The sequence below is a fragment of the Rhinolophus sinicus genome, chromosome 1, assembly GCF_057876585.1.
Source record: "Rhinolophus sinicus isolate RSI-liver-muscle chromosome 1, RSI-T2T, whole genome shotgun sequence".
NCBI classification, from domain to species: domain Eukaryota; kingdom Metazoa; phylum Chordata; class Mammalia; order Chiroptera; family Rhinolophidae; genus Rhinolophus; species Rhinolophus sinicus.
The window spans coordinates 101,219,961-101,240,931 of record NC_142501.1 but is presented as its reverse complement, the minus strand read 5'-3'; the positions used below and the strand labels follow the sequence as shown (position 1 = coordinate 101,240,931).

At 44.0% G+C, this 20,971-nt stretch overlaps 1 protein-coding gene and 1 long non-coding RNA gene across 6 annotated transcripts in view; one reads left to right on the top strand and one right to left on the bottom strand.

Annotated features, from left to right (window-relative positions):
- Window positions 1–16,504, bottom strand: part of WDR37 (WD repeat domain 37) — a 52,481-nt gene extending 35,977 nt beyond the window's left edge. For 2 of the 5 annotated variants that reach the window (XM_074325054.2, XM_074325057.2), the window contains exon 1: window positions 16,337–16,504. The gene's annotated coding sequence lies outside the window, so the exon portion shown is untranslated. Of the gene's footprint in view, window positions 1–15,337; window positions 15,576–15,670; window positions 15,811–16,336 lie in introns of those variants that run through there. The other 3 variants (XM_074325055.2, XM_074325058.2, XM_074325056.2) reach the window with 2 other exon arrangements.
- Window positions 16,189–16,791, top strand: LOC109438267 (uncharacterized). Its single transcript, XR_002136362.2, has 2 exons — window positions 16,189–16,328; window positions 16,504–16,791. It is a non-coding gene; the product is annotated as an uncharacterized LOC109438267 (long non-coding RNA).
- Window positions 16,792–20,971: the final 4,180 nt, after the last annotated feature.

The window sequence follows — 20,971 nt, the reverse complement described above, 5'->3', positions numbered from 1 at the left end:
GGTGGTGGTCGCAGCCATTGCTCTGGGCCACCTCTCACAACTCACCCCGCCCCTGATCCCACCTATCTGGGCGGATCCCTGCAGGAGTAAACAGAACTGCTGAAACATACGGGCTCTGAATCGGGAGCTGGAAGAGCTTTGGAACATCAAAAGCTCTCCGCATACCCACCGGGTCACTGCGCCCTGTGACCTAGACGAACTATTAACAGAGGAGAAGCCCGTCTCCCAGGGAATCTCCCCATTGTGTGAGAAGTTGGAATAGTGCAGAGAAAACATAGCACTACCGTGTGGGAGAAGAAAAATAAGTTGCAGTTGGAGAAATAATAAAACATTCTACCAACAAGTACTGGCAAACAAAAGACAGACCGCTTTCTATCAACCTGTTGCAGAAGTCACTCCTGTAGATGTCTAGGAAGAGAAATAGTAAACCCAGTAATCACAGTGAATAACCAAGGCAACGAGATAGCTCAGAAAGAAAGTGAAAAATCTCCAGAGAAGGCACTTAAAGACAGAAATATGTGACTTAAATGACAGAGAATTCAAGATTGCAGTTCTGAAAAAACTCAACGAGATTCAAGAAAACACAGATAGGCACTTAAAGGAACTCAGAAACTCAATCAAAGAACAGCATGAGCATTTTACGAAAGAGATTGAAATCTTAAAAAAGAACCAAATAGAATTTCTGGAGATTAAGAACTCAATAGAAGAAATTACGAATGAAATAACCAGCTTAGGTAGTAGAGTTGACCAGATGGAGCAAAGAATCAGTGACATCGAAGACAGAAACCTGGAAATTACACAGATGGAAGAAGAGACTTTAGACTTAAAAGAAATGAAAGAACTCTACAAGAACTTTCTGACTTCATCAGAAAGAGCAATATAAGAATAATGGGCATACCAGAAGGAGAAGAAAGAGAGAAGGGAACAGAGAATATATTCAAACAAATTGTTGATGAGAACTTCCCAAATTTGTGGACAGAACTGGACCCTCGAATCCAAGAAGCAAATAGAACACCTAGTTACCTGAACCCCAACAGGCCTTCTCCAAGGCACATTGTATTGAAGCTGTCTAAAATCAAGGACAAAGAAAGAATCCTCAAGGCAGCCAGGGAAAAGAAGACAGTAACTTACAAAGGAAAGCCCATTAGATTATCATCAGATTTTTCAGCAGAAACTCTACAAGCCAGGAGGGAGTGGAACCAAATATTCAAACTATTGAAAGAGAGAAATCATGAGCCAAGAATAATATATCCAGCAAAGATATCCTTTAGATATGAAGGAGGAATAAAGACCTCTCCAGACATACAGAAGATGAGGGAATTTTTTAATACACGACCTGCACTACAAGAAATACTAAAGGAGGCTATTCGACCACCATCAACAGGGACAATTTGTGGCAACCAAAACTCAAAAAGGGGGAGAGTAAAGGCCTGAACCGGAATATGGGAATGGAGAAAGTAAGCGTGCTGAAGAAAATGGAATACTCTAATTATCAAACTTTCTTTTACATAAACTTAAGGGTAACCACTCAAAAAAAATCCAGAACTGAAATATATACTGAAATAAAAGAAGAAATAGAGGGAAACATCATAGAATACCACCACACAGAAATAATAGACAACAACAAAAAGGCAAAAAAACAATGGAGACACAGCCTTACCAGAAAAGTAAAGATACAATGACAGGAAATCCTCACATATCAATAATCTCCCTAAATGTAAATGGACTGAATTCACCAATAAAAAGGCACAGAGTAGCAGATTGGATCAAAAAACTAAACCCAACCATATGCTGTCTCCAAGAGACACATCTCAGCTACAAGGACAAGCATAGACTCAAAGTGAAAGGGTGGAAATTGACACTCCAAGCAAATGGTACCCAGAGAAAATCAGGTGTAGCCATAATGATATCAGATGAAACAGACTTCAAGGTGAAAAAGATAACAAGAGACAAAGATGGACATTTCATAATGGTGAAGGGGACTGTACAACAAGAAGACATAACAGTCATCAATATTTATGCCCCCAATCAGGGAGCACCGAAATACACCAAGCAACTACTAACAGAACTAAAGGGAGAAATTGACCAAAACACAATTATACTAGGGGACTTAAATACATCATTGACAGCTATGGATAGATCATCCAAACAGAAAATAAATAACGAAATAGTAGTCCTAAATGACACATTAGATGAAATGGACATAATTGACATTTATAGAGCACTTCATCCTAAAACATCAGACTACACATTCTTTTCTAGTGTACATGGAACATTCTCAAGGATAGACCATATATTGGGACATAAAATCAGTCTCAACAAATTTAAGAAGATTGAAATCATACCATGCATATTCTCTGATCACAAGGCTTTGAAATTGGATATCAACTGTAAAAAGAAAGCGGGAAAAAACACAAATACATGGAGATTAAACAACATACTTTTAAAGAAAGACTGGGTCAAAAAAGAAGATATAGGAGAGATCAAAAGATACATAGAAACAAATGACAATGAAAATACATCCTACCAAAATTTTGGGGATGCAGCGAAAGCAGTTTTAAGAGGGAAATTTATCTCATTACAGGCCTATCTCAAGAAACAAGAAAACTCCCAAATAAATAACCTCATGTTACACCTTAAAGAACTAGAAAAAGAACAAGTAAAACCCAAGGTCAGCAGAAGAAAGGAAATAACAAAAATTAGAGCAGAACTAAATGAAATAGAGAACAAAAAGACAATAGAAAAAATTAATGTGACAGAGCCGGTTTTTTGAAAAGATTAACAAAATTGACAACCCTTGGCTAGACTTACCAAGATAAAAAGAGAGAAGACACTAATTAACAAAATCAGAAATGTAAAAGGGGAAGTTATCACGGACACCACAGAAATACAAAGGATCATCCAAGAATACTATGAAGGACTATATGCCACCAAATTCAACAACCTAGAAGTAATGGACAAGTTCTTAGAAACATATAGCCTTCCAAGGCTGAACCATGAAGAACTGGAAAATCTAAACAGACCGATCACCAGTAACGAAATTGAATTAGTCATCCAAAACCTTCCCAAAAGCAAAAGTCCGGGACCAGATGGCTTCACTAGTGAATTCTACCAAACCTTCAAAGAGGATCTAATACCAATCCTGCACAAACTCTTCCAAAAAATTGAAGAAGAGACAGTACTCCCTAACTCATTCTATGAGGCCAACATTACCCTGATACCAAAACCTGGTAAGGACAGCACAAAAAAAAGAAAACTACAGACCAATATCTCTGATGAATACCGATGCAAAAATCCTAAATAAAATTCTAGCAAATCGAATACAACAATGCATTAAAAAGATTATTCATCACGACCAAGTGGGGTTCATCCCCGGGGCACAAGGATGGTTCAACATACTCAAATCCATCAATGTGATACATCACATAAACAAAATAAAGGACAAAAATCATATGATTATATCAATTGATGCAGAAAAAGCATCTGACAAGATACAACATCCATTTATGATTAAAACACTTAATAAAATGGGTATAGAAGGAAAATACCTTAACATAATAAAGGCCATATATGACAAGCCCTCTGCTAATTTCATAATTAATGGAGAAAAACTGAAGCCCTTTGCTCTACGTTCAGGAACACGACAGGGATGTCCCCTATCACCTCTGCTTTTCAACATAGTGTTGGAAGTCCTTGCCAGAACAATCAGGCAAGAGAAAGAAATAAAAGGCATCCAAATTGGGAATGAAGAAGTTAAATTATCACTCTTTGCAGATGACATGATGCTATATATAGAAAACCCTAAAGACTCCACCAAAAAGCTATTAGAAACAATCAACGAATACAGTAAAGTTGCTGGCTACAAAATCAACGCACAAAAGTCCATTGCCTTCCTATATACTAACAATGAAATCTCAGAAAAAGAAATACAAAGAACAATTCCTTTTGCAATTGCAGCAAAAAGAATAAAATACCTAGGAATAAACTTAACCAAGGACGTGAAAGACCTATATGCTGAAAACTATAAGACATTTTTGAAAGAAATTGAAGAAGACACAAAGAAATGGAAAGACATTCCGTGCTCATGGATTGGAAGAATCAACATAGTTAAAATGGCCATATTACCCAAAGCAATATACAGATTCAATGCAATCCCCATCAAAATCCCAATGGCATTTTTTAAAGAAATAAAACAAAAAATCATCAGATTTGTTTGGAACCACAAAAGACCCCGAATAGCCAAAGCAATCTTAAGAAAAAAGAACAATAATGGAGGTATCACACTTCCTGACTTTGGCTTGTACTACAGGGCTACAATCATCAAAACAGCATGGTATTGGCAGAAAAACAGACACATAGACCAATGGAATAGAATTGAGAACCCAGAAATAAAACCACATAAATATGGACAGATAATTTTTGACAAAGAAGCTAAAAACATACAATGGAGCAAAGACAGCCTCTTCAATAAATGGTGCTGGGAGAACTGGATAGCCACGTGCAAAAGAATGAAACTGGACTGCTATTTGTCACCATGTACCAAAGTTAATTCAAAATGGATCAAAGACTTAAGCATAAGACCTGACACAATAAACTGCATAGAAGAAAACATAGGTACTAAACTTATGGACCTTGGGTTCAAAGAGCATTTTATGAACTTGACTCCAAAGGCAATGGAAGTAAAAGCTAAAATAAACGAATGGGACTATGTGAAACTTAAAAGCTTCTGCACAGCAAAAGAAACCATTGACAAAATAAAGAGGCCACCAACTGAATGGGAGAAGATTTTTGCAAACAGCGCCTCCGATAAGGGGCTAGTATCCAGAATATACAAGGAACTCATGCAACTCAACAACAAAAAAACAAACAACCCAATTGAAAAACGGGCAGAGGACTTGAAGAGACATTTCTCCAAAGAGGACATACAAATGGCAAATAGACATATGAAAAAATGCTCAACATCACTAATCATCAGAGAAATGCAAATCAAAACCACAATGAGATATCACCTCACCCCAGTCAGAATGGCTATCATCAACAAGACAAATAGTAACAAATGTTGGAGAGGCTGTGGAGAAAAAGGAACCCTCATACACTGTTGGTGGGAATGCAGACTGGTGCAGCCGTTATGGAAGGCAGTGTGGAGGTTCCTCAAAGAATTACGAATAGAATTGCCATATGACCCAGCAATCCCTCTCCTGGGTAGCTACTCAAAAAGCCTAAAAACATTTACCCATAAAGACATGTGTGCTCCAATGTTCATTGCAGCTTTATTTATGGTGGCCAAGACATGGAAACAACCAAAATGTCCTTCGATAGAAGAATGGATAAAGAAGTTGTGGTATATATACACAATGGAATACTATTCGGCAGTAAGAAAAGATGATATAGGAACATTTGTGACAACATGGATGGATCTTGAGAGAGTAATGCTGAGCGAAACAAGGCAGACAGAAAAAGCAGAGAACCATGTGATTTCACTGATATGTGGTATATAAACCAAAAACTACAAAAGAACAAGACAAACAAATGAGAAACAGAAACTCATAGACACAGACAATAGTTTAGTGGTTGCCAGAGGGTAAGGGGGTGGGGGGTGGGAGATGAGGGTAAGGGGGATCGAATATATGGTGATGGAAGGAGAACTGACTCTGGGTGATGAACACACAATGGGATTTATAGATGATGTAATACAGAATTGTACACCTGAAATCTATGTAATTTTACTAACAATTGTCACCCCAATAAATTTAATTAAAAAAAAAAAAAATTTTGCTCCAAAAGACACATTAGAGCTGATTGTCAGGCTAGGTCTTATTTTCGGGGAAACACGGTATTTAGATCATCTTTGCTTTCTTTCCTCAGTTTTGTAGTTTTCCATTACATAAAAGTCCCACGTCTTCTCAAAATTACACTGAAGTTTGTAGTTTTTATTTTTTGAGCAATTTTAAGTACTATATTTTTATTTCCATTTGCACATGCTGATTGATAGTATATAAAAACACAACTGATTACTGTACATCAAGCTTGCATCCTACCGTCCTATTGAACGCACTGTTCTATCAGATTTTTTTTGTATATTCTCTGATATTTTCTATGTAGGCTATTATGTCATCTATAAAAAGAGTTTTATTTCTTCCTTTCTGATCTGTATGCCTTTATGCCTTTAGCATCTCCTTTTCTTATCTTATTTATCCGGCTAGAAATTCTAGTACTACATGGAATTACAATAGTGACAACAAAGATCCTTGCTTTATTCTGATCTCAAGGTAAAAATATTATCTTTCACCAGATTGTAGCTGTATGTTTTTTGTAAACACTGTTTCTCAAGTTAAAAAAGGTCCCCTCTATTGTTCATTTTCTGAATGTTTCAAAAATTAATGTTGAATTGTCATGCTTTTTTCTGTATCACTTAATATGACATGTGGCTTTTCCTTTCTAGCCTGTTAACAGGTCAGTTACACTGATATCATGTAATATATATGTAATCATATCAATTTATCCATTGAATAAGCCCCACTTAATCATGGTGCATCATTCATTGGTTGTTCTCTCACTTTATTTTCTTTTCTCTAAATTCTTGTGCATTACCTGAACTTTTTTTAGAATTTCATTTGGATTTATCTATAGTATAGTTCGAGTCTCCTCTCTCTTTTGTACAACTTTTTTAGTGGTTGCTCTAGGTATTACCTTGTATTCTCACAACTTATCAGTCTACTGATTATCATTTTACCACTTCGTGATAAAGTATAGAAACCTTACCTTCCTCTATGTCCCTCTGCCCTTCATTTCTAACATAATCACCTTAAATATTTCCTCTACATACATAGAGAACCACATCAGTTATGTTTCAACCTTCTGACATAATGTAGAGAAGGGATGTCTATTGAGTTTATATTGAATTTACCAATGTTTGCTCTTTCCATTGTTCGTTGTCCCTTCTTGGTGTTCCCACATCCGTCATTTCCTTTCTGTTTAGAGAACTTCCTCTACCTATTATTTTAGGGTAGGTACGAATCATGTACCTACCTGGGGATGAATCATGTGATGTCACTTTATATAGAATTCTGAGTTGACTGCTCTTCTCTATCAGCATTTACAAAATGTGCCACTTCCTGCCTTTTGTGGTTTCTGATGAGAAATCCACTGTCATTCAAATTGTCTTTCTACTACAGGTAAAGTGACATTTCTCTCACTGCTTTCTGTCTTTAGTTTTCAGTTTAACTCTGATGTGTCTTAGCACTGGCTCTCTTTCAGGTTATCCTGTCTGGGTTCCACTAAGTTTCTTAAATCTCTAGGCTTATGACTTATCAAATTTAGGAAATATTCAGCCAGTATTTCTTCAAATACACTTTCAGCCCTACTGTCTTTCTCCTTTCTGGGATTCTGATGACAAGAGTGATAGGTCTTTTGTTCAAGTCCCACAGGCCCGAGGTTATTTTTTTCCAGTCTGTTTTCTGTTATTCAGACTGAGTGACTCAGATTGGGTGATATCTACTGTTCTATCTTCAAGTTCACTGATTCTTTCCTCTGCCCCCTCATTCTGCTGTTAAACCATCCAGTGGGGCTTTTATTTCATTTATTGCATTTTTCAGTTATGAAATTTCCATGTTTCTTCTTTACTTATATCCTGTATTTCCCCCAAAACTTTTTTTTTTTAAGATTTTTTTATTGGGGAAGGGGTACAGGACTTTATTGGGGAACAGTGTATACTTCCAGGACTTTTTTCCAAGTCAAGTTGTTGTCCTTTCAGTCTTAGTTGTGGAGGGCGCAGCTCAGCTCGAGGTCTAGTTGCCGTTGCCAGTTGCAGGGGGCGCAGCCCACCATCCCTTGTGGAGGTTGAACCGGCAACCTTGTGATTGAGAGGATGCGCTCCAACCCTCTGAGCCATCCGGGAGCTCAGCAGCAGCTCAGCTCAAGGTGCCGTGTTCAATCTTAGTTGCAGGGGGCGGAGCCCAGCATCCCTTGCGGGACTCGAGGAGTAGAACCGGCAACATTGTGGTTGAGAGCCCACTGGCCCACGTGGGAATCGAACCAGCAGCCTTCAGAGTTAGGAGCATGGAGCTCTAACCACCCGAGGCACCGGGCCGGCCCTCTCCCTGAGATTTTATTTAAATGGTGGTAATTGCTCATTAAAATATTCTTAAATTGATGGCTGCTTTAAAATCCTTGTTAAATAATTCTAACATCTGTGTCACCTCTGTGTTGCTGTCAGTTGTCTTCTCATCTCAAGATTGTCCTAGTTCTTCATGTGATGTGATTTTCAATTGAAGCCTCAACATTCTGGGTATTGGTACCAGACTTGGGTGTGACTTCAGTATTCTATTATAGCAGGCCTCTGATGACACTGCCCCAGCAGGCAAAGAAGGGTGCTACCTTGTTTCTGCCGAGTGGGTGTGGAAAGTAGTGGTGGAAGTTAGGGCTCCCTACTCAGCCTCCATTGACCCTGGGTGGGTGAGTTCAGTCTGTCACTTGGCCTCCACTCATCCCACCCTAGCTGGGCCATGGGTCCTCGCTACTGCACCCTACAGCCTCACTAGCACTGGGCAGCGGTGAAATTCCCAGCTCTCTCTACTAGGTTTCCCCTGATGCCACCTCAGCAGGAAGAGGGATGCGTGTGCTTTGCTATCTCCCAGCAGAAACGAGACCCCCATCCCCCACCCGGTCTTCTCTGATACCATCAGAAGAGTCACCGCAATACAGTCTGGAGAGAGTAAAAATCCAGATTCGCCATCCGACCTTTGACAGCAAAGGTGAAGGTGGTGGGGGCTGAAGTGTTCTAAGTGTTCTGTCTGGCGAGCTGTCCCTCTCTTGGTCTTTTGGCCAGAGAGCAGGCTTTTCTGGGGGCTTTTTGTCTGAGCCTCTTGGTGTTGCTAGATACTGGCTTCTCTAAGCCCAGTCTGGAGGCACAAAGAAAACCCATGGAACTCAGCTCTGTGCCATTTCTCAGGTCCCAACAAACCCAGTCAGTCTACTTTATCCTCTCCACCTTTCAGTCTTGTATTTGTTTGATACATAATGTCCAGTGTTTTTAGCTGCTATTAAGAGGAGGATAGGAAAAGTACACCTTCTCCATCTTCCCGTAAGTTCAAAGCCAGAGATCGCCTTGTGTCTCAAATTGTATGCCTTGTTTTAAAATGGAAACAAGGAAGTCTTGCTTTATACACACTGAAGAACTTCCAGGTTGGTGAACATGGGGGATCCAGGAACAGTGGTGCACTGGAGGGCGTGGATGCCCCACGCCTGACCCCACGCCTGGTCCTGTGCATCTCTCCCACCTGAGAAAGTTCCTGAGTTATGTCCTTTTACAACAAACCGGTAACCTAGTAAGTGAATCACACACAATCACATACACACCCACACAGACACAAAACATTCAAACTGGCCAACTAGTTCTGTGTTTAGGGTTAAAATTTTGAAATCCATTAATTTATTTAAATCATCATTTATTTTGTGTAGCATTTTGTACACAAAATTTAACTCTCAAATCTATAAAAAGGACACTTAAAATATGAATAAGATAATTGTATCTTTTTTAAGATAATTGTATTTTTAAACTCCCTAAAATTCTTGTTTGTTTCAACCTTTCATTGCCCTCACTTTTTTGATGTTCTATTTGTCAAAGCCAGTCACGAGGCTAACCCAGACTCAAGTGGAGGGTAGACTTAACCTCTGGATGGGAGAATGAGAAAGGATTTGTGGCAATCTTGAATCCATCACACCTTATTTCACTTGCAAATTTGGCTATACACTGTAACATTCTGCTTCCCTAAAAAGTATCAGTGAATGGAACTATATGGATGTCGCTTCAAATATTTAGTGGAATAAAATGGATACAAATAATCCAATTAAGTTAAACACCCAGCTCAGAATGAAATCCATAGAAGAGCTGTGGTTAAGAACACGACTTCTATGGTTCTACAAACTTGAATCCCCTCCCCCACTCTCCAAAGGAATGGTTATTTTCGTCATAAAGCCTGTTTAAATGTCACGTCCTTGAAAAGGCTGGCTTCCCATGACCGCTACTAGTCACAGCACTTGATGGTCCTTGCCACGTCTGTACTTAGACCTTCGTTGTAGTTTTCTCACTCCATGAATCTGCCCCCACTATGCCATCACCACCACACGGGTTCACTCCTGTATTTGTAGGGCCTACCAAGTGGCCTGACATGAATACATCCTCACATGGTTTATGAATGTGTAAGTGAATGAGTGAACACATCACCCCTGACTAGCTGTGTAACCTTGGTCAAGTCTCTTGGAGACACCTTCCTAAGGCTTAGTTTTGTCATCTTCAAAGCACTCATTTCACCAAGGCATTCATCAGAGATACGTCAGGTTCATGGATGGGCTAGGTACTGGGAATACAATAGTGGACAAAATAGACTTGGCCCCTACCTTCAGGTTGCTGAGAGCTGAGTTTTAAGATAGGCATTAAACACAGAATCTCATAACTTATTACAGAAATCATAAATTATGATGAGTACTGTGAAAGAGAGACGCAATATTATAAGGAGACCAGATATTAGCTAGAATTAGGCATGTCATTTTGAGAAACTGGCATTTAAATTGAGACTGAAGACTTAGTAAGCGATAACCATGTGGAAAATGGAGAGGGGTTCCTAGCATGTACCAAAGTCCTGAGCTGGGAATGACGCTGTTGTCAGAGATATTAGAAACAGGCAATGTGGCTACAACATGTTGAAAATGGAGAGAATGGTGCAAGACAAGTGGGAGATGGGCTTAGATTCTGTTCTTTTATATTTTGGTTTTATTCTAAAATAAAAATGAAGCTGTTTAAACGTTTTAAGCACACAAGTGACACTAGATTTGCATTAACAATCAGTGTGGCTGCTGTGTGAAAAATACATGGGAAGTCAGTGACTAGGAATGGGGCAGTTACTGAAGTCGTCTAGACAATAAATGAAGACAGCTAAGCCTGCAGGCATATGGGGGGATCTGGAGGTAGGGGAGCAGGAAGGGAAGAGACTGGTGTCCAGGAGAACCCTCACTCCTGAGGAAATGGTAGGTGAAACGGCAGTCAGGCACTGACAGGTGGCAGCAGATTCAGAGAAGACATCGTGAACTAAACACTGAATGTATTGTGCTTGCAATGAATGCCTCCAAGTATCTAAAATACAAGGAGGCAAGACGTGTGCAGGTCTGGAGATGAAGAGCACTGGGCTGTATTTATAAATCTGGCAGAAGTCTACATCTAAAATAAAGATGGGCGGACCGGCCCGGTGGCTCAGGTGGTTAGAGCTCCATGCTCCTAACTCCGAAGGCTGCCGGTTCAATTCCCACATGGGCCAGTGGGCTCTCAACCACAAGGTTGCCATTTCAATTCCTTGAGTCCTGCAAGGGATGGTGGGCAGCGCCCCCTGCAAATAAGAATGAACACAGCACCTTGAGCTGAGCTGCCGCTGAGCTCCTGGATGGCTCAGTTGGTTGGAGCGCATCCTCTCAACCACAAGGTTGCCAGTTTGACTCCAGCAGGGGATGGTGGGCTGCACCCCCTGCAACTAGCAACAGCAACTGGAACTGGAGCTGAGCTGCACCCTCCACAACTAAGATCGAAAGGACAACAACTTGACTTGGAATAAAGGCCTGGAAGTACACACAGTTCCCCAATAAAGTCCTGTTCCCCTTCCCCAATAAAATCTTTAAAAAAATAAAATAAAATAAAATAATGATGGGCACTCTGACCACATCATACCTCCAGGTCCAAAACCTTATCCTACTACTCCTTTTCAAGAAGGAACAAAGACGCTTATAATGAATATTACTGGTAAAACAGGAAACAAAATAAAACTAACAGTCCCTTAAATGACATATGGAAACATTATTTTTGACTGAAAAATGACAAAACAAATCTTTTCATAAAATTCAGATCTGAAAACTTTGAGCTATTGAAATTAGAGATGATTGAAATAAAAGCATAAATAAAAACTCACAATGCCAGAATGTGTAATTGGTAGAATTTTATGCAGAAAACAAAGATTCTACTGATACTAAATTTGATAAATCTGACTACAAACCTATATTGTTAAACAATTCATGTGACCCCCACTGAAGAGTATTTCAGTAAATTTTTTTAATGAAAACATTTTAAAACTGTGCTATATATAAAACAGCCAAGAAATCAAACTGACTTACTGGAATCTTCTCCAGAAATTATATTCTTCATGAAAATAGAGGAAGGTGGCTATACTTCTCTTTTTTAGTGATTACTCGTATTAATAACTTTATAAAGCATCTCAGTTGCCAAAATCGTTAAGAGCAATTTACCATAGTTCCCTTGCAGTTTATAAGGTATGTTTCGGAAAGGAATGAAAACATCAGAACCCTGTGAAAGCTGTCCTGAGGAGCCTTGAAGAAATAAGGAGACTCTATCATTTAGACACTTACGCAAATTAACACTGTAACCGGCTTCTGCTAAGTGTGAACTGGATAGCTAGTGCGCACCCCCACGCAGCTACAAGTTGGTCACACTGTATGCACACACTGCTACCAACCTTCATTTAACCTCGGTTGATGTTCTCTCTTAACCTCACACCTCTGGCCTTTCCAGCCACTGCACACTTCACTAGGAAATCAGCAGCCTTAGTCACAACTAATTTTATAACCCCACCTTCTGGCTTTCACTGAGCCTTTAAGTCCTCCTTCGATTCCACCACCCAAGTGTTTTCTGGGTTTTGCTTGCCTTCATCACTCCACAAAATAGTCCACACACTGGTCATTTTTCCCCATTTATCGATTTCCAACCAAGTATGCATGCTAAACTATTATAAATTATAAATCTGAGGAGGTTTTGGTTCCCACAAACATGGCATCAAATGGAGGTTTTTCATACTGAGTGGTTTTACTGCTTTGTAACTTTCTAAACTCCATGAAGTCTTAGCTCAAAGATGGGTTCACAAGCCTCTGCCATACACTGCATTGTTAACACAAAGATTACCTGGCTAATTCAAGTTCTGCCTCAAGCATTCTTCCAAAATTACGTCTGTGGGCTCCACTAGCTCAAACCTCTCTTAAATTACTTTTTTCTGTTGCTAATCTGTCACAATTTTTTCCCTGAAACCTGTTTCAAATCTTACTCTTGTCTCTCCTTTCCTGTCCTACACCTCCAACCCAGCAGGCGTCACTGGAGCCAGCATCGCTTCCTTTCCCACCAGACCATTCATGGAGAACCAGCCCTTGGCCCTATAACTAAAGCATCTATCGGTTCCCCTCACACCATGGGTCAGTTAGTATAGAGCTTAATTAAACATCTGATAACGAGTTTAGGGTTTTTTCAGGTTGACATCATGAAAAGAGGGACAAAGAAGCTGCAGGTGTCTGTAAAAGGACTATTAAGTGATGTAGCACGGAATCTAGGCTGGGGCAGAACGAGTGCAGACGGAAAGAACTAAGGGACACACGGAGGTGGGGGGAGGGCCGCAGGCCACCTGAGGGGATGTTCCTACAGAGGGTTGCTGCGAGACTCAAATGCATCAGAAAAAGTCACTGATGCTCCCCGTATCCATGTCAGGTAGTTTCCAAGTATCCAACAGGCAAACTTTAGTAAATGGGTCATAGAACTATGAAGACAAAGAAAACTCTTCATTAAATATCAGCCACTTTCACTGCTATGCACTGTTTCACCTAAATACTACAATAAAAGCCTGAAATTCTAAAAGGTAATTATTTTCCTTCAAAATTTTCTTACTAACCCAACACTATAAACCAGTGTTTATATCACATTAAACAGTTTTATATGACTAAAAAGTCCTACTGGGTTTTAAAAACATTTATTTTCAATAAAGTATAGTCTCCAAAAATCCACCTCCTTATCCTATCATTCAGATAGATTTAATATAAACTCCTGCCCTTAGCACATGCTGCCACATCACCCTCTACAGACAAAACATCCCTCAATTTCATACCAGTAGGATTTTTAAAGTTTTCCTTTAGCAAGAGAAAAACTCGTTTAATGAGTTCATTTCATGAATGTGAATCATATGCACAAGACTGATTAAAGGGGGTGGCCGGATGGCTCAGTGGGTTAGAGCGAGAGCTCTCAACAAGGTTGCAGGTTCGATTCCCACATGGGAAGGTGGGCTGCACCCCACCCCCCGCCCCCCTGCAACTGAAGAATGAAAACTGCGACTGGACTTGGAGCTGAGCTGCGCCCTCCACAGCTAGATTGAAGGACAATGACTTGGAGCTGATGGGTCCTGGAAAAATACATTGTTTCCCAACATTCCCCAATAAAAAATATAAATTAAAAAAAAAAAAGAATGACTAAAGAATATAATCTGCATGGGCACTAAAAAATATATTTGACTGAATTCCCACAGAAGCTCAGTGAATTTTTAATAACACTTTATTAGGAAAGCACTTAGTGAATTCCTGGCTGAAACTCCAAAGTAATTCAACAGCTGGGCAGTATCAACGGAGAGGCAACCTCAGAAAGCTGTCATCAGTCTTAACCTGCTGAAAATGTTTTGTCATTGATATCTAGCTGAAGGCACAGAACACATGCTCATCAATCCTGTGAATGACACTGACCTGGGGACATCACTAAAAGGAAAATAACCAAGATTTTTTAAAGATTTGAATAGTTCAGAGAACGAGCTCAAAATCTAGGATGAAATTTAATGTAAAATCGTGCCCTTAGAGAAACCAAGACAATTCAGAGAGCTCTTAGTATCACCTAGTGGGGAGAGAAACCAGGGCTGGTAAAGGCACATGCAAAGCGAGCGAACAGTCGCACAATGCGACTCAGGAACAAGGTCTGCAAGAGGATGACGGAGGAAGGAAGCAGGCACACTTCGCAAAGACGGTCTGTGCGAGGATTTTGCCAGAATGCGGGACACGTATTACAAGAGAACCTTCTCAGAAACAAACGCGGCTAGGAATGGAAACGGGACGTTCCTTGCTCAAGGTCGCACCGCTGTCACTGGATGTGGCCCTTGCTCATGATCCGCCTGACCGGGTCAGTACTAACAGAAATGAGTAACAACGGTCACCTCGGTCAGACACTGCACAAGGGCCTGGCAGCCCAAAATTTGACCGGAGATGCCAGGGACAGCAAAGGGCGCGTGCAGGGCTGCTCTGCAGGGCTGCTCAGGAAAGGGCGAGGACGAAGGACCTGGGGTACACGACCCCCTCAAGGGATAGTTTATTCACAGGTAGGTAATTCCGGGGAGCCTTCTAGGGTCAAACGTCCACACCAACGCACTGGTCTTAAAGGGCGCCGGTTTAAACCATAACACGGACACTTCCAAACCAGCATCCCCGAGCCGGGCCGAGGGGCGCCGTGGGGAGCCGGCTCGCCAAGCTTCTTGTCACCTACCCACGCCGCGCGTGCAGTGGGGGCGCGTAACCCCCGGAAAGACTACTCTAACCGACGCCCGCGGCGCCGGAAGACCAGGCATCGCTTCGGAACTCTCCACACTCGCCCCGGCCCTCGTCTGCGGCGGGGATGGAGCGCGAGTCAGAGGGCGAGGAGTCCAGGGGCGCGCCGGGCGGGTGGGGTGGTGTGGGGTCCAACTCGACGAGACACCTTGTGCTCGGGAAGGCGCGGGGAGGCTGGCCCCCCACAAGCACGCTCCCACCCAGGGCGAGGCCACTGCCGCGGACACCCGGGCATCCGGTCCCGGAAGGAAGATGGCGGCCCGGCACTCACCGGTCACTCCGCCGCCGAGCCCACCGCACAGGCCAGCCGGCTCGTGCGCTGCCGCCCGTCGCTTCCCAGTCACACGACGCCCGGAACGCACGCTGAGGCGCAGGTCACAGATTCTCAGCCCTGACGCGGCCCCACTACCCGGCAGCCTCACAACTCGCACTTCCGGCGTCACCGGAAGTCCCGGCCACTACCTCGGCCCAGGCTACCGGAAGTCCCGCCTGGCGGCCTGAAGGTCCGCCCCGCCAACTCCCGGGCCGCCGGAAGTCCCAACCGGCTGCGCCCGCAACGCCGGAAGTCCCGCTTAGCTCAACTTCCCGGGCCGCCAGAAGTCCCACCCCGCCGCTTCCGAACTGTCGGAAGTCCCATCCAGGTTCCGCCCCTCATCGGAAGTCGCCTCGGCCTCCGCCAGCGCCAGAAATTCCGCCCCGCGCCGGAAGTTCCTTGTGAGGCTCCGACCTGTGCCGGAAGGCCCGTGGGTCCGCCCGCGCCACTGGGGCCTGGGCTCGCAGTGGAGCTTTGAGCCGGTCGCGGAACGGGCGGACTCACGATGGTGTTCCTCTTCCCCCGTGACCACTGGGCCCTCGCCCTCGGCTCCACCTCGGCTCTCTTCTGAGGATGCCCGGCGCGGTCCCGGAGGTTCTGGGGTGTGACGCCTCAGGTACTCACCGCGGCGGGGTCGTGCGGGCGCCCCGGGCCCACATGCTCACGTGCATCGTCCCGCAAGCCCCTGGGCTCGTGGCCGGCGCCGTCCTCCCGTCCTGGCGGCGGGCGGAGGTTGGGAGAGGCTGGCTGCAGCTCGGAGCCCGGCCGAGATAGAGCTATTAATATTTCAGCTTATCTGCAGAAGGTGACTCAGCCAGTGTCCTTTCTGAAGTCTCTTCACCATTGGCTAACAAGAAAGACGAAATCAGCTGCTCGCTGCGAAAGGAGGGCCTGAATGGCTTTCTTAGCTTTCATCTGGGCTGGAAATCTGCAAATAGACGAGTCTAGCTGCAGCGGGGCTTGTGAAGCTCACCTGCAGTAATCAGAAGCATGGAAGCATTTTTGTCCCATGTGGATCACCTTTCGTGCGCTTTCCTTTAAAAAAATAAAGCTCAGCATTCGAATTCAAGGAGCACTAATACTGTTGCACGTGTAACATATTTGGGGACCCAAATAACCAAAAAGCATGAAGAATAAAACCTGAAGTTATTCCTTCATTAAGTATAGTAAAAGCTTATCATTGGAAACAATTCTGTAAGGCTGAGACTGTCACACTTGGAGGTTGTGGCAAATGTCGTAGCGTGGAATTAACCCCTGGTTCTTTACAAAAGGTGAAAACATTCACAGACTCTACAAAGTGGGAGAGCAAAGGAAGTTTTTATTAAAGTTAGGGCAGAGAGAAAATGCCCATGGCAGCATCCAATGACGATGGCTGCATCACGTACTCAGGTAATAAGGAGAGAAGCAGCAGCGATGGGGGGGCGGGGGAGAGCATTGTCACCACAGCAGTCTGGTAGGGACAGCTGCATCTAACTTCAGGTTAGCTTTTTCTTATATAGGAAAGGGGAGTTGGTTAGGCAGCTTTGATTGCTTCCTGGGGTCTGGTCTGTTTGAAGATGACGTTATCTCTGGCCTGCGACTTGAATGTGTGACCAGTAAAAACTGCAGGGGAGTTGTCAATTGGGTTCCAGTGTCCCGACACCTGAGGATTAAGAAATTGCTCTTTTCAGGATGTTGTTAATTAGTGAGGTATGGGTAGCCTTGAGAAAGGGAACAAAGCAGGGTTCTCCAGTTAATCATTGAGAGAAACCGAGAAAACATGAATATCAGAATGGATCAAACTGCAAACAAACGAAGTCTAATTACAGGTAGCTAGATAGCGAGCTATGTGGTGAGTCATACTGCCAACTAGTTAAGTCTAACTGCATTACTGATTGCCTGAATTTCACCCTTACAGCTAACATGCAAGTAACATTTTATTTAGCACCTAATGTGCACAAGGCATTCTGCTGGGCATGGTCACTAACAGCTTTGTGAACCACAGTATCATCTTCAACTAACTCACATGGTTAATATGTGGTTTTATTTTGCAACACAGTATCCACAGTCTCCATGAAACAGGATATTGTTAATTGAGGTAATTTTTCTTTGCTATATTTAGGATTCCCCAAAAGTCAATTAAATGAGTGCATAATGAGACGTCACAAAACCAAGAAGGGAAAGGAATCGCCACTTGGAGGGCCTACTGGGTGCCAGGCACTCTAATATTTGGTAACTTCTGTAATCAAAACAATTCTAAAGTAGAAATTATTCTAAGTTGAATTGTAATCAAACATGAGAATGTTAAAATAACTGCAAAATTCAAAAAGCTACTGTCATGCGGGGTCTCAGCTCCCGCTCCCCACATAAGAAAGCAGGAAATGGTGAGGCCAAAAAGGAACACCACAGAGCTAAAAAAAAAAAAAAAAAAAAAACCACCAAGCTAGCCTCCCCCTCATAGATAGGGGAGTCATACCACTATGTTCTTGCTGGTGGCTGGGTTGGTGTGGGGACAGAGCCAGGAGTGGTTTCCAGGCTCTTGGCCACACGTGGAAAGGTGCTGGCTCAGGTAGTAAATGACCATTAGCTGTGATTAGATGGCCATCAGCTGTGGCTAGTTGGCCGTCAGCTGTAACCAGTGAGCCATTGGCCACTAATATAACTGCCATGGCTACGCTAGCAGAAAATGGGGGCTGGCAAGAAGATGGTGGCTGGCAAGCAGATTGCAGTTAGCATGGTGGAGTGTGGGTTGCGGATAGTGTGGCTCCTGCTTCCTATGTCTCCAACCCAGCCACGAGGGAGAATATAGTGGTGTGACTCCCCTATCTATGGCTCCGTGGGTGTTCTTTTTTGGCCTCACCATGTCCTGCATTCTTATGTGGGGAGTGGGACTAGAGACCCCGCCTGACACCCTGCATGACAGTTGGAGACACAGGAAGCAGGAACTACAAGATCTGCAACCTGCCATCTGCTTTTCTGCCAACCAACCAACCCCACTTGCTAGCTGCAATCCGCCGTGCTTACAGCAATCTGCGCTTGCTAGCTCAGCCACCATCATCTTGCTAGCCCCCATCTGCTACTAGCGGAGCCACAGCAGTTATCTTAGTGGCCAATGGCTCACTGGTTACAGCTGACGGCCAACTAGCCACAGCTGATGGCCATCCAATCACAGTTGATGGCCATTTACTACCTGAGCCAGCACCTTTCCACTTGAGGCCGAGAGCCTGGAAACTGCACTCCTAGCTTTTTCCCCACAGCTATTCTGCGGTGGCGCAAAGATGAGATCAAGCCCCAGAGATTCATCAAAGCCCATCTTCGCGCCATGCATCATTTCTTTGATAAAACTGTTGACAAAATACCACAAACTTCAGTGGCTTAAGCAATAGCAATTTACTAGGAGTCCAACGTACATGTGTCATCAGAATTGGTTTCTTACGAGATGTGAAGGAGAATGTCCCATGCCTGTCTCTTAAGTGCTGGTGGTTTGCCAGCAATCTGGCACCCTCAGCTTGTGGAAGCCATAACTCCAGTCTTCACGTGGCATGTCCCTGTGTGCAGGTCTGTCCCTTCACTTGGCATTCTCTTTATAACATTGTAGAGAATTAGGGGCCTATCCACTACTGCATTATGGCTTCATCCTAATGAATCACATCTGCAACAACTCTATTTCACAATAAGGTCACATTCTGAGGTTCTGGGGATTAGAACTTCAACATATGAAAGGGGGCATAACACACAGTATCCTGAAATAACTCTTCATTTAATGAAAAAGAAAACCCACCAAATGTCTGTGTGGGGGCAGAGCCCCAAAAAAAGTAGTTTCCAGGCTCTCGGCCTCACATAGACAGGTGCTGGCTCAGGTAGTAAATGGCCAACTGTGATTGCATGGCCATCAGCTGTGGCTAGTTGGCCGTCAGCTGTAACCAGTGAGCCATTGGCCACTAATATAACTGCTATGGCTACGCCAGCAAGAGAGGGAGAGAAGAGGGAAGAGAAGAAAATGGGGGCTAGCAAGAAGATGGTGGCTGGGCTGGCAAGCGCGGATTGCAGTTAGGATGGCTGGTTGCGGACAGTGTGGATCCAGCCTCCAGTGAGAGTATAGTGCCGCCGGCGAGAATATACTAAGTATGACTCCCCTATCTATGGCTCCTTGTGTGTTCCTTTTTGGCCTCACCATATCCTGCGTTCTTGTATGGGGAGTGGGAGCAGAGACCCCGCAGGCTGTCCCGCACGACAAATGGTGCAGCGAGCAGGGTCTCCTACACGACAAATGGCGCAGCGAGCAGGGTATGGTGCCGGCCAAAGCTCTCCAAACGACGGTGGAGCAGTTTGTGCGTGTGAACACCCAGTCTGAGGAAGACCAGGAGGAGCAGCTGCCGGAGAGCTGGACCCCCGTGGAGGAGTGGGAGGACGTGGACGGTTCTCCCACCAGCACAGGAAAAGCCATGCAGCTGCTGCAGAGATGGAGCCCCGTGGAGAGGTGGAAAGATGTGGACGGTTCCCCAACCAGCACAGGCCGGAGAAAGCAAAGGTCGTTGCAGCCCTGTGGGCCGGGGAAGTTCCTGCTCAGGCAGCCCGGATGCAGGACTTATAGTCCCAGGAGGTAACGCTTGCTGAGTCCTCTGTGGGAGATGAGGGTGAGGTCAAGGTCGTCCCTCACCCCCAGGACAGCCCTGGTGAATGACTATGGACTATGGGGAATTGCCTTCCATCCCTAATTTAATGGACTGCTTGACTGTTTGTTTGGGAACTGTTGTTAGTGGAACTGGGGGATATTTGCTTTTGTCTTGACTGGCCGCCATTGAGAATATGTAAGCACCTTGATTGTGAGTCGCTGTTGTTCCAGCAGGGTACCCTGAGAGGCACAGAGAGAGTGGCAGTGCGCTGAGAGGTCTGGCTGAGCCCTGAAGATACCCTGGCTGTGCCCAGGAAGTCGGGCTGTTCCCAGAGAGAGTGGCAGTGCCCTGAGAGCCCTGGCTGAGTCCAGGAAGTCTGGCTGAGCCCTGAAGCTACCCTGGCTGTGCCCAGGAAGTCGGGCTGTTCCCAGAGAGAGTGGCAGTGCCCTGAGAGCCCTGGCTGTGCCCAGGAATGTGGCTGTGCCCACAGAGAGTGGCAGTGCCCTGAAAGCCCTGGCTGTGTCCAGGAAGTGTGGCTGTTCCCAGAGAAAGTGGCAGTGCCCTGAGAAATCCTAGCTGTGCCCGGGGAAACTAGTGGTACCCTAAGAAGTCCAGGAAGTCTGGCTGTGCCCAGGAGTACTGGTGGTGCCCTGAGAAACCCTGG